Source organism: Monodelphis domestica, chromosome 5 (genome assembly GCF_027887165.1).
Source record: "Monodelphis domestica isolate mMonDom1 chromosome 5, mMonDom1.pri, whole genome shotgun sequence".
Classification (NCBI taxonomy): domain Eukaryota; kingdom Metazoa; phylum Chordata; class Mammalia; order Didelphimorphia; family Didelphidae; genus Monodelphis; species Monodelphis domestica.
In genome coordinates this window covers 103,862,680-103,876,181 of record NC_077231.1, presented here as the reverse complement: position 1 = coordinate 103,876,181, position 13,502 = coordinate 103,862,680, and positions in this window count along the sequence as shown.

Sequence of the window (13,502 nt, the reverse complement as noted above, 5' to 3'; positions counted from 1 at the left end):
TCTCCTTTATATTGCCACATTATGGTTGATAGAGACCTGAAAAAGACCTCCCTTTCTGAGGGCATTGGGATACAGCACATTAATGACAATGTTGACTGAATTAGATGAGGTCACAGTGGTGGATGCTCTAAATTATCTGGAAGCCCATATGAAAGTCAAGGGTCGTGAAATCAACTTTGAAAAAATCTAGGGTTTAGCCCTTTCAGTCAACTTTTGGAAAATACAGTGAGGGAGGAAAGCCCAGGGGATTCCAGGTACATCCTAAATAAGCAATGGACACTTGCTTCTCCCAATTTAAGAAGGAAATCCAAGGACTTACTAGATTCTTTAGATTTTGGAAAATCCATAATCCCCATTTGGATGTCCTGATGGACTCTTTTTATCAAGTCACCCACAAGTCAGTGTCTTGTTTTAACCATGAAAGATATAAAGAAAGTTGTCCTGCTATCTCTCCCCTTGGGCACTAACCAAAAACCTTATAAAGCACATGTTCTGAAGGCTGAAGACCTAAAGGCTAGACTGAGTGGCAGCTCTGAAAGCATCAAGGGATGGTAGAAATAAGCCACTGTTAGATATCTAGAGTTCCAAGCTCCTCAGAGAAGCCACTTACTATACTGCTTTTGAAAAGTAGTTGCTTGGGGCAGCTAGGTAACTCAGTGGATAGGGAGCCAGGCCAAAGATGGGAGGTCCTGGGTTCAAGTATGACCTCAGATACTTCCTAGCTAAGTGTCTGGACAAATCACTTAACCCCCATTGCCTAATGCTTACCACTCTTCTACCTTGAAACCAATACATTATATTAATTCTCAGAAGACAAGCATTTGAAAAGAAAAGAAAAGAAAAGTTACTTGTCCCTTACTGGGCCCTACTTGCTACTAAACAGATGACAAAGGGCCATATTATCCTTTTCCACAGTTTGCAAGATGGGTAGAGTACAAGAACCTTCTATTGTTAAATGGAAATTATACATTAGAAACCATGCTTGCCTAGTTCCTCTGGTCCACTCTTCACAAACAGGTTGTGACTATAACATGTCCTAGGGCTTCCAGTTCATGCCCTGGAATCCTGCCCCATTTCCTCTACCTGTAAGGTCCTGGTTCCTTGAGGAATGTTATTTTGACAATTTAACAGACTGTTCTATCTGCTACAAGAAAGACATGCAAATGAACTTGAGCAGCCACTCACTAATTTAGTTTAGATGAGAAATACCCTAGGAATTGGGGACACTGGCAAGACTTTCTAGTCAGTTGAGCTTTAGGCTGCATGGCTGGCATATGAGAAGACCTTGAAGGAAGGGCCAGAGATGACCTTTTAGAGATGACAAGTTTCTCAGCAGTGGCCATGGGTCTGGCAAAGTGATCTGGGGCCTGAAGAGCACAGAACTAGACAATCAAAGGCTCTTCCCTTCGGAGTCAAGACTAATGACAGAATTTTGCCAATGCCTTCTAGCATACAGTTGTTTATGGGACATAGCAGAGATATGCTAAACAACTATGTTGGAGCTGTTATAAGAATAAATTTGGAAATCTGGGTGATGATATCATGCTGTGCTGGACCCAGGACCATATGTCCTACCTCATTAAGGATGAGGAAGCTGTTTTAGTAGTAGTTAGAAGTAGTAATAGTATCTAACATTTATATAGCACTTGCTGTGTGCCAAGTGTTGTGCTAAACTTTTTTTAAAACAAATATCCTATTTGATCTTTACAACCACCTTAGGAGGCATAGTATAGTATAGTATAGTATAGTATAGTATAGTATAGTATAGTATAGTATAGTATAGTATAGTATAGTATAGTATAGTGGTAGCCTCTCGGTGACTGAGAATGACTATTGTCTTTGTGCATTATCATCTATTGATGTACCCTCATGTGGCTTTGAAGTCCAAAGGCTGAGGCGCAGAGTTTGTGGCACATGGGGCATGGGACGCCAGTTGTTACGGGAGGTGCGGTTGTGGCCTGGTGTTGGCGTTCACACGCAGTGGCAAGACGTCGACATCGTTCATCTTCAAAGGTGGTGGCGGCATGGTTAATGTGGGTTCGCCAGCTGCTTCTGTCAGAGGCAGCGAGTTCTAGTTGCTTTGGTGTCATGCCAGCCCACTTCAAGTTTGACTTTAGCTGATCTTTGAATATTTTCTTTGGTCGGCCTTGTTTCCTGAGTCCAGCTGACAGTTCACCATAGAATACGTGTCTTGGTATTTGCTGTGGGTCCATGTGGATGACGTGTCCAGACTATCGTAGCTGGGTTTTGAGGACCATGACTTCGATGCTGGTGGAGTTGGCTCTGTCGAGGACTTCCTGATTGGTGATTTGGTCCTGCCATCAGATCCTCATGATTGACCAGAGAAAGCGTTGGTGGAATTGCTCCAACTGCTTCATGTGCTTCCGGTACAGTGTCCATGTCTTACAACCGTACAGGATTGAGCTGAGGACCACTGCGTTATACACTTTGAGCTTCGTTGCAGTGTTTATACTGCTGTGTTGGAGGACTTTGGAGCGCAGCCGCCCGAGTGCCTGGTTGGTCTTTTGGATCCTGGCATTAATCTCGTGGTCTAGGGACCCATCATTGGCGATGGTGCTGCCCAGGTACTTGAAAGTGTTGACGTTAGAAAGCTGCGTGCCGTCAATTGTAATGCACAGCTGGTTAGTTGGCCTCCCTGGTGCAGGTTGGAACAGCACCTCTGTTTTGCTGAGGCTGATAGTCAGGCCAAACAGTTTTGTTGCGGTGGAGAACCTGTCCACAATGATTTGAAGATGATTTTCTTGGTGGGCCATGAGAACACAGTCATCTGCAAAGAGAGCTTCCAGGATGAGTCTCTCTGTTGTCTTTGTTTTTGTAGTCAGGCAGCAAAGGTCGAATAGTGAGCCATCCAGTCGGTATTTGATGTAGACACCCAGGCCTAGATCCATCACAGCATGTCGTAATACTTGGGTGAAGGATAGGTTGAATAGTACCGGAGCTAGGACACAGCCTTGTTTCACGCCATTGGAGATGTTGAAGGGATCGAAAGTGTCTCCACCAGATAGGACTTCCCCTGTCATGTTGACATGAAAGAGCTGGATCAGTTTGACGAATTTTGCTGGGCAACCGAGCTTGCTGAGTATCACCCACAACGCGTCCCTGTTCACTGTGTCAAACGCCTTCGTCAGGTCTATGAAGACAATGTAGAAACTTAGGTTCTGCTCAAGGCATTTTTCCTGCATTTGCCTCACCGTGAAGACCATGTCAATGGTGCTGCAATCTGGTTGGAAGCCACATTGTGATTCAGGCAGATTCTACTCTGAAACAGATGACAGGAATCTGTTGAGTATAACACGGGCGAGGATCTTTCCAGCAGTGGAGAGTAGTGAGATGCCTCTGTAGTTGTCACAGGCTGCTTGTGAACCTTTGTTCTTGTATAGGGCTACGATGGAGGCATCTCTGAGTTCTGGGGGCATGTCTTCCTCTTCCCATATGCTGGTCAGCACTATGTGGAATGCCTGGAGCACCTTTCCATTTAAAGCCTTGTACACCTCGGTTGGGATCCCATCTTTACTGGGTGCCTTGCCTGCACTCATTTGTTTAATGGCTTTTTGGACTTCCTCTATTGAAGGATGGACATCAAGTTGTTCAATGGTGCGGTTTTGGAGGATCTGGTCAAGGGCACTTTGGTCGACTGAAGAGGGTCGGTTGAGAAGCTGACTGAAGTGTTCTTTCCACCTATTGCTGATGCCTTTTTTATCTTTTATGAGAGTGTCACTGTCAGAGGATAGCAAGGGAGTGGTGGTGCATTTTAATGGCCCATAGACAGTCTTAAGGGCACTGAAAAATTGTTTGTAGTTTTTCGTATTAGCAAAACGCTGGATTTCTTCTGCCTTTTTTTCCCACTATCGGTCTTGCATCTTCCTGATCTCACTCTGCGCCATGGCTTGGAGAGACTTGAATCTGTCCTTTTTAGGAGCAGAGTTTGGGTTATTTTGCCACTCCATAAAGGCTTTGTTCTTTTTGCTCAATAGGTCTTCAATAGCAGTGTTGTTCTCGTCGAACCAGTCCTGGTGGTTGCGTTGTTTGGGGCCTAGGACTGCCTTTGATGTTTCCTTCACTGTGTCTCTGAACTGGTTCCATTTCTCGGTTGAGCTTCCAGTGAGTGGTCCCTTGGCAGACAGCTTGTTGTCCAGGCAGGACTGGAATGTTTGCAAATAAGATGGATCTCTAAGACGAATCACTTTGTAAAATGCACGAACTGTCTGGGCGCGTTTTGGATGGCAAGGAGCAATGCGCATTTGAAGTCGCTCTAACCAATCGGTGGTCTGTCCAGCATTCAGCTTCTCTCATGGCTCTGGTGATCTTTACATCCTGGATGTCTCGCCGGCATACAATGATGTAGTCAATGAGATGCCACTGTTTTGATCGTGGGTGCATCCATGTTGTTTTATATTTGTTCGCCATTCTGAACACAGTGTTCATGATGGTGAGTTCGAACTCTGAGCATTTGCTGAGTAGCAGTAGGCCGTTGTTGTTTATTTTGCCCACGCTGTGTTTGCTGAGCACTCCTTTCCATCTTTCGTAGTCCTGGTCAACGCAGACATTGAAGTCTCCCAGTAGTATCAGCTTGTCATTTGTGGGCACTGAGTGCAGGACGGCACTCAGGTCAGAGTAGAACTGCTCGATGGTCTCCTCTGTGCTGGTCAGTGTTGGGGCATATGCGCTGATGATTGTGGCATACCAGTCTTTGCTGAGAGGCAAACGGATCTTCATGAGCCTCTCGCTGATGCCTACAGGAAAGTGGCAGCTGTTTGAGCAAACTGGTCTTGATAGCCAGGCCAACACCGTGAATTCTGTCTTCATTTGTGGTTCTACCTTTCCAGAAGAAGGTGTATCCAGTGGTGGGTTCACTGAGTGATTCCTCTTCTGGTAAGCGTGTTTCACTTAAGACTGTGATGTCGATGTCATATCGCGCCAGTTCTTTACCGATTAGAGCTGTTCTTCTCTCGGGTCTTGGGGTATTCTCTCTGTCAAGTAATGTTCTGATGTTCCATGCTCCTAGTAGGAGTTTCTTTATATTTTGTTTCTTTTGATTTCGACCTCTTAAAGGGATGACCCGCCAGCCATGGTGTGCTGACTGGGTGTTTGTAGTGCAGGCAATGTTTGGGCCACCTTTTCTAGTCCCCTCCCTTGATTAGGGTGAGCAGTGCTGTCCTAGAGAGGGCTGCTCAGTCGCCCAGGATGCTGCTGAACGTCCCTGCTGCCCACAGGGCCGAGTGACCACTGGTCCGTGGGCCGCCTACGTGCAGGATCGTGACTACAACTGCCAGTGGTCACCTCCACCTGTTGCGTCGCCACTCTCCCATCGCCGCAGGTCTTGAAGAGGGTGGACGGGGTCAGGATAGATGAGTGTGCACAAAGATACTTGTGCGTGAAGGAGATTTAAGTGGAAAAGCTGATGCACAGAGACAGTCCCACTCTCTCGGCGTTGGAAGCCTGGGTCCAGTGGTACGAAAAGTCGCTACACCTGGAGACTTCCTCAGCTGCATTAGATGGCCGTGTTGTCCTTTGTGCTCCAACACACCCTAAGCACTCCACAGTGCTTTGCTGTGTTGCCATCTCAGCCGTTGAACCTTCTTATTGTTTCTTCTGCCTGTTCCGCCGAAGCAGTCTTCACATGTTGGGTGAGCAAAGCCCTGTTTCACCAGGGGTCGATGACCCGATGGCTACCCTCACAAGGTTTAGCCGGCCTGTCGAAGCTGTTGCCCCGGGTGTGGCCGCTGCCACATGCTAGCAGTTACTGGGAGCCACAAGTGAGAGCTGGGTGTCAGGTGGGGTTCAGAGGCTGGAAAGCTGCCCTAGGAGGGCACAACAAGCCCTCCATACCAAATACTACCCCTCCCTGAGTACCCCATACACCCCACCTTAGGAGGTAAGTACTTAAAGATAGGAAAACTTGAATTTAAATCTAGTTTCAGACATGTGTGCAACATTGGGCAAGTGAGTTAACTTCTGTTTGCCTCAGTCTCCTCCTCTATAAAATAGGGATAATAATTTTATAATACTTACTTACTCTTATTATCCCTATTTTATAGAGGAGGAAACTGAGGCAAACAGAAGTTAACTCACTTGCCCAATGTTGCACACATGTCTGAAACTAGATTTAAATTCAAGTTTTCCTATCTTTAAGTCCAGCCTAACTGCCTCAAATGAAGTGACCCTCGTTGGCAAAATGGCATTGTTCCATCTCAAGGCAAGAGGTTTGTCCCTGCTGATCAACAGTTTATACGCATCTGACTAGCCATATTGGTGAATCCAACCTCTCAGAAACTATGTCTACAACAAATCAATGCTATGTTTCTTGGGTCCCACCTCTAAGAAGACTTACCTGATAAGAATTAACCATTTTGGGATATAGTGCTGACTAATCTTCTCCTGCCCTAATTCCACTCCCAGAAGAGTTGCCTTGGCCTCAAGTTCCTTGTGCCCTCAAGAGAGTTTCTACCTCTGGATGATCCTGATTTCCCCTACTACAATTTCCTGCTTCCAAGGAAACCTGATTGGCTCCAGCTTCCTGATTAAGAGGCATAATAAGACCCAGCCACATTTAGTCTGGGCCTCTCAGACTTCTTGGGTGCCCATTTCCATGCTTTGATAATTTACTGACCAGGCATATTTCCAGATTGAAATGAGGGGGCCTCACTCAGAGAAACTAATTGCCATTGTGTCCTTGTTGCATTTTGTTTTGTTAGGGACAAAGGAAACTTCAGTAACGTATAAGTGCTTCATTTTGTCCCAACATCAAAACTGAACTATGAGGGTGCTGGCTTAGAGCCATGCCTATAACACCTTATAAAAATGCTCAGCAGAGAATAGAAGGCAAGAAAGAAATATTAGCAAGCAGGACAGGTTTAAAACTTACATCCTGAGTGTATTATATACTTCAAAAGAAAAGAAAGCTGTACACAACGAAGACTCACAATTTCATGTACGATATTCTTTTTTAGTATGAATGTTCATTGCATTATTACATTTAAAATACAATTAAGAGGGGGCAGCTGGGTGGCTCAGTGGATTGAGAGCCAGGCCTAGAAACAGGAGGTCCTAGGTTCAAATCTGGCCTCAGATACTTCCCAGCTGTGTGACCCTGGGCAAGTCACTTGACCCCCATTGCCTAGCCCTTACCACTCTTCTGCCTTGGATTCAATACACAATATTGATTCCAAGACGGAAGGTAAGGGTTTAAAAAATTACAATTAAGAAAGAAAGAATAATTGACTAATTCACAACTCCACCAACAATACACTAAAAGGCCTCTCTCTTCTCTCCCCCCCTACAATAGTGATTGTTCTTTTCCTTCCTTTTGTCCTCTTTCCTAGGTTCTTGGTCACAAGATGAAACTTCAGAGATGTTTCAATTTAATTTCTCTTCAATTCAGAGCAATGTTTCATATGGTTTAGGACAGTTTGCAATGCTTCTAAGAACTGATGGGTTAGTAATATTTGCTCACAAAAGAGTGCTTGTTATTGTTTTAAAGCAAGGGATTAATTAAATACTTTCTTATTATAAGTCAGTTATCTTGTTGAACAATTACTTTTAATGAATTATTGACTTAGCCTAGCTCCATCCTGCTATCAAACAAAGAACACAGAACTAGATATTGGACAAATTCAGTTATGTCTTCTCAATAACTTCCCAGTAACTCAAAATAACCTTTAATAAGTCACATACACACACACACACACACACACACACACACACACACATTTTTTAAATAAAAACCCTTACCTTCTGTCTTGGAGCCAATACTGTGTATTGGCTCCAAGGCAGAAGAGTGGTAAGGGCTAGGCAGTGGGGGTCAAGTGACTTGCCCAGGGTCACACAGCTGAGAAGTGTCTGAGGTCAGATTTGAACCCAGGACCTCCCGTCTCTAGGCCTGGCTCTCAATCCATTGAGCTACCCAGCTGCCCCCCACATATATTTTCTGAATCTTCCATTAACTGTATTTTATATATGTTGGTTAACATAATGGTTGTAGTTTAATTATCATCTTGTGTTAGGACAGCAGTTTCCTGAAACAGCTTCTTCCTCACACAAATTTTTTTCAATCCAAGTTTCCCCAAGATTGGCCTTAGCTATTCTGATAAGCTACATGTACTTCAGGACTGACTGATTCAAGGCATTTCCAGATGGAGATAAGGAAGTTATGTCCACAGAAGCTAAGTGCTACTGTATCTTTGTTGTATATCCTCGAGAGTTAGAAAGTAAAATAAAACTCCTTGTTTGTTAAATGTTCACTGACCCATAGGTGCTTCATTTCATCAAAATATTGAACCTGAACTAATTGGGTGCTGGCTTTAGAGCTTATGCCTAAAACTCATTGCTGGAAATTCTCAGCCCTACCTATTTGGCTCTATCCTCTCTGCTGTCTCACATCTCCAGTTTCCTTTGAGCCTCTTGAACCAGAAGACCGGCAGACATCTTAAACTCAACATATCCAATTGAACTTATTTTTTCTCTGAACCCTTGTCACTTCCTACCTTCTCTATTACTGTAGAGGGAAGCATCATTCTCCCTCTCTCTCAGGCTCACAACCTAAGTATCAGTCTTGACTTTTCACTTTCTTTCCACTTCCTATCCACTCTGTTGCTGACTGTCAGTTTCACCTTTCCAACATCCCTCCTAATCAGACTATTTCTCTCCTCTAACACTGCCACCACTCATCGCCACAATTTAGAATATTGTAATAGTTTGCTAGTGGGTCTGCATGCCTCAAGTCTCTCTCTTCTCCCATGTACCACCAAAGTGATTTTCCTAAAGTGCAGGTCCAACCATGTCACTTCCCTACTCAATAAACTCCAATATCACTTCCAGGATCAAATACAAAATCCACTGCAAAGTATTCAAAGACCTTCATTGACCTAGCCCCTTCCAGCTTTCCAATCTCCATGATCCTGGCCTTCTGACTCTTTCACAAGCAAGATATTCTATCTCTAGGGTCCAAGCATTTTCTCTGCCTGTGCCTGGAATTCTCCTTCTCCTCAGCTATAAGCTACTGGTTTCCCTCGCTTCATTCAACTTCCAACTAAGATCCTAACCATTTATAGGAAGCCTTTCTCAACCCTCCCCTCTGTATTATTTCTTATTTATCCTCTATATAGTTTGTTTGTACAGTCTGGTTGTCTCCCACATTTGATTGTGAACTCCTTAACTGCAAGGGCCATCTTTGGTCTCTTATAAAACTTAGTACAATGTCTGGCTTATTGTAAATGCATAATAAATCTTTATTGACAGCCTATAGATTATCCATAAGGCCCACTATGTTTCTAGCAGTCTATGTAGCATCTTGGGGGAACACTAGAATATCAAATAATCTATATTTTTCTTTTTGATCCAGACTAGCATACCTTTGTTCAACTGACTTCCCTTCTCCCTTAGTCCAGATAAAGAAACCACAGAGGAAAAACAGATTACAGTTAACAAGAAGACATTAAAATTCTTCAGGGAAAGTATAAAGAGGGGCTTATACTTTGTTACCCCTTTCAGAGCTGTGAATAAAGTCTCACTCAAAATACTGTAATTTGTGGTTAGCCATTGGCTAGCTATGGAATAGGTATACCACTGGTGGCTCTTTAAAAAGCTGTATATTTCTAAAGAAGCAGTTAAGGCAGAGGGAAGCTAGGAAGAATACAATGTGTTTTTTTTTTTCTTAAAAAAGGAGAAGAAGAGAATCAACTGTAGAAGAACCCAGATATTGTAAGGTAATTATCTGAGATTTTTGGCTAAGATGGTTGAAGCTGACTACCATGTTCCCACACACCTACCTAGAAAAACCTTGAAATTCTTGTTGAATTGAACAAGTAACAAGAAATTCAATGAGAAATTACAACAAATGACTTTTGCTTCTGACATCAAAAAATTATCCAGAAGCCAAAAGACAATAGTATAAGAAGGTTGCCAGCAAAGTTAGTGTCCGCATAGTTAAAAAAGCTGGTATGATCTGGGATAGGTCAGAGACAAATGTCATTATGATTCTCCTAGAAATGATGGTGATCAGAAAACCCCAGGTGGTTGTCAGAAATTTACAACATGAAGCACAGAAACACTAGGAAATGTTAGAGGCATACACTGGGACTCCAAGATCCCTAGCATTCTATACTGAGACAAAGGAGGGCTCTAATGAACAAACACTATAACTCAAAACTCTGAACCTCTGGGATGAAGTCAGTTTAGGAATCCAGGGGACCCAAGGAGAGACCAAAATACATCAGGGACTAGAGCCTCCTAAAGCTCAAGTCCATGCTGAGTAAGATCAAAGTTTCAAAAATCATTTAGATAAAGAGATCCCGCCCCCAAAAGCAGTTTAGAGTAACTGTTGCAAGTAGAGATTCAAAGGAAACAATAGATTTTCCAATAGAATTTACAATAATACTTAGAAGAAATAAAGCAAGAGGTAAAAAAAAAGTTCTGGAAGAAAGAATTGGAAGGAAAAATAAACAGCTTACAACAGAAAGTAGTAAGTTACCTAAGTAACAGATTTCCTAAAAACTAGAATAGACCAAATAGAAATTGTTTACTCCATAAGACAAAAAGAAGTACTAGAAGAAAATGTAAACTATCTGATAGGGGAAAAAAAGTCTGGAAAATAGATCAAGGAGAGAGAGTTTAAAAATTCTCTCTTAAGAATGGAACTCCCTGGCCTCAGCCACTTCCTAACTGTGTGACCCTGGGCAAGTCACTTGACCCCCATTGCCTAGCCCTTACCACTCTTCTGCCTTGGAGCCAATACACAGTATTGACTCCAAGACGGAAGGTAAGGGTTTAAAAAAAAAAGAATGGAACTCCCTGAAGGTCATGATTTTTTTTTTAAGTTGACATTTTACGTTAAGGAAGTTAAAATTGCCTATAATCTATTAGAACTAGAGTGTAAAGTGAAGGCAGATTCTATCCACCTCTGAAATTACAGGAAAAATCCCCAGGCATACCAGAAAAAAATCCTGAGTTCCCAAGTCAAAGAAAAAACATTGCAAACATCCAACAAGATGAAATTCAAATATTAAGTAAAGAGTCAGGATAGCACAAGACTTGGAAGCTTCTATCTCAAGTGAAATAATATTTTAGTATGTATTCTAAAAGGTAAATGATATATAAACTTACAACAAATATAATCCTACAGGGAGAAAAACTGACTTGTAGTACAGAGGACTTTTGAGCATTTTGATGAAAGTACTTGAGCTGAGTAGGAACTCTAATTAATTAATATAAAACTTAAAAGAAACCCAGAAAGGTAAATTTATTTGAGTAAATGGTAGAAACTGTATGATGATAAATCTGCTAACACTTTAATAGGGGGAGAAGAAATAGGTATATCCCTTCAGAACATTAATGCTAGTGAGAGAGTTACATATGAAAAACCTGGGTTAGTGTGGGACTGATTATATTCCGAGGTTTTTCTAAAAAAGAAAAGGGAGTAAAAGGAATATAGTGGTATAGTAAAAAGGAAGGGGGGGGGTTGATAGCTATTTCTGATAATTTGGGTGAGATGTTGAGCACACACACAATTTGGAATAGAAACGGATAAAATTCAATAAGAGAAATAAACAGGGATGTCAGAGGTGTTAAGAGAAAGAAAGGAGAATAATGGGAGAATGATAGCTTTACAACCAAAACTAAGTTTCTGATCTTGAAACAAATATTATAGAGTGGAAGAAGGAGGAGGGAAGGACAATTTGAGAATGTCTGAACTAACTGTAGTATAGGAATATAATGGAATATTTGCATACCATAAGAAATGACAAATTTCAGAAAATCCTGGGCAGTATATGAACTACTATAGAATGAAGTGAATAGATCCAAAAGAACAATTTACACCAAACTTTGATTCACTAAACATTTATCTACTATATACCTTGCTAAGTGCCGAGTATACAAATATTAAAAAAAGAAATGAAGTCCCTGCCCTCAAAGAGTTTATAATCCAATGGGGTAGATGTTATTGTTTGTCTTTTCTTTCCAAAGAGGACCAATGGCATCACAGGTGATGTCTCGACTTGTGCATGAATTGGATTTTAGTGTAGCAGGGTTGTGCAAAGCTGTCAGCTTGACTTTCCTTCAAAGTCATAAAAATTTAGTGGCCAGCCAAAAGTCAGGACAACCAGCAATGGCCTGGAATGCAATTGATTACCTTTGCATCTTTTAATGTTTGACCAAGTTTTAAGTGCTCCATAGCATTTTTTAAATGCACAGAGGGGAAGAAAGTTCAGAGGGAAATATAAATTGGCAGGACAATTTTGAGAGTATATATATATATATATATATATATATATATAATTTATCATATACTTTTTAAAAGAAGTAGGTAGTATGTGTTGAAGATTCATATTTTGTATGTAGTCCTTTTTATGTTCCTCTGGGTTTATGGAAATTTTCAGTTAAAAAAATTCTTGGCATTAAAGATGAGAATAGAGAAGGACCCATTAGGTCCCAGAGGTGTCCTTTAAATTCATGCCTTTCTACTAGTATATGCTATGGTGGGGTGTGAGTTACTTATGATGAAGTGAAATTAAATTAACTGGCAAGCAATGGTACCATTTAATTTTCCTATCTTTAAAAACATTTAGTATGGAATAAGTCTGTTTGCTGCAATCATTTGTTGTACATGACTTGGCATTGAGTTCATAAGCTTTTGATACATTTTAAAAGTCTTAGTCATAAAGCCACACTTTTATCACATTGGATAATAAATGTCTGGCAAGCATTTTGATTTTTCTAAATTTAGCATTGAGATTTAACTAGATGAGTTCCCAGTCCATTGAAACACATTTATCTTCATCTCTTAGATAAATTTCTTAATGTGGTGTGACATGGTACAATATTTCATCTCCATTTGGGAATTTCTGTATTTCTGCTACAATTCTGGGGTTTGATATATCCACATTTTTTAAAATCAGAGTTCATAAACTTCTCAATGGTGATAAGACTTTTAGGCCCACTGGAAGTAAAAAAAAAATCCCCAAAACTGTTTTTGAATTTATGTTTTACATTTTGATGAAGATACTCAGAACATACACATTCACAAGAACTTGTGTTCATAAAGATTTGAAAGAATAAGTTAGTTTCATCAGGAAAAATTACCTTTTCCTAATTTTTCATATTCCTATCTTTGTATGATTTTTCCCAAGTGTTTTTTCTTAATCTGTGGTTAGCTGCTTTAAAAAAACAACTGGTTTTCATGATGTTCTTCCAACTTGAAGAGGCTTTCTTGACACTGTAACAGAACTAATAAAACCCTCTGGCTGTCAGGGCCTACTAAGAGTCTTTGGATGTTTTCTGAGGATTCATTAGGCTGTTTCTGGCAATATTTTTATCATTTTTAAGGACTGTTTTTAATGTTGGACCATACTTTGTCATTCAGTATGACTTATCTTGTTTTGTGTAAACCTCAAAATTTCTTAGACTTATAAATGTTGGAAACTTCACCATTGGGAAATTTCATACTTGAAAAATTTCCTATTGATAGTGGGTCTTGACTATTGGAA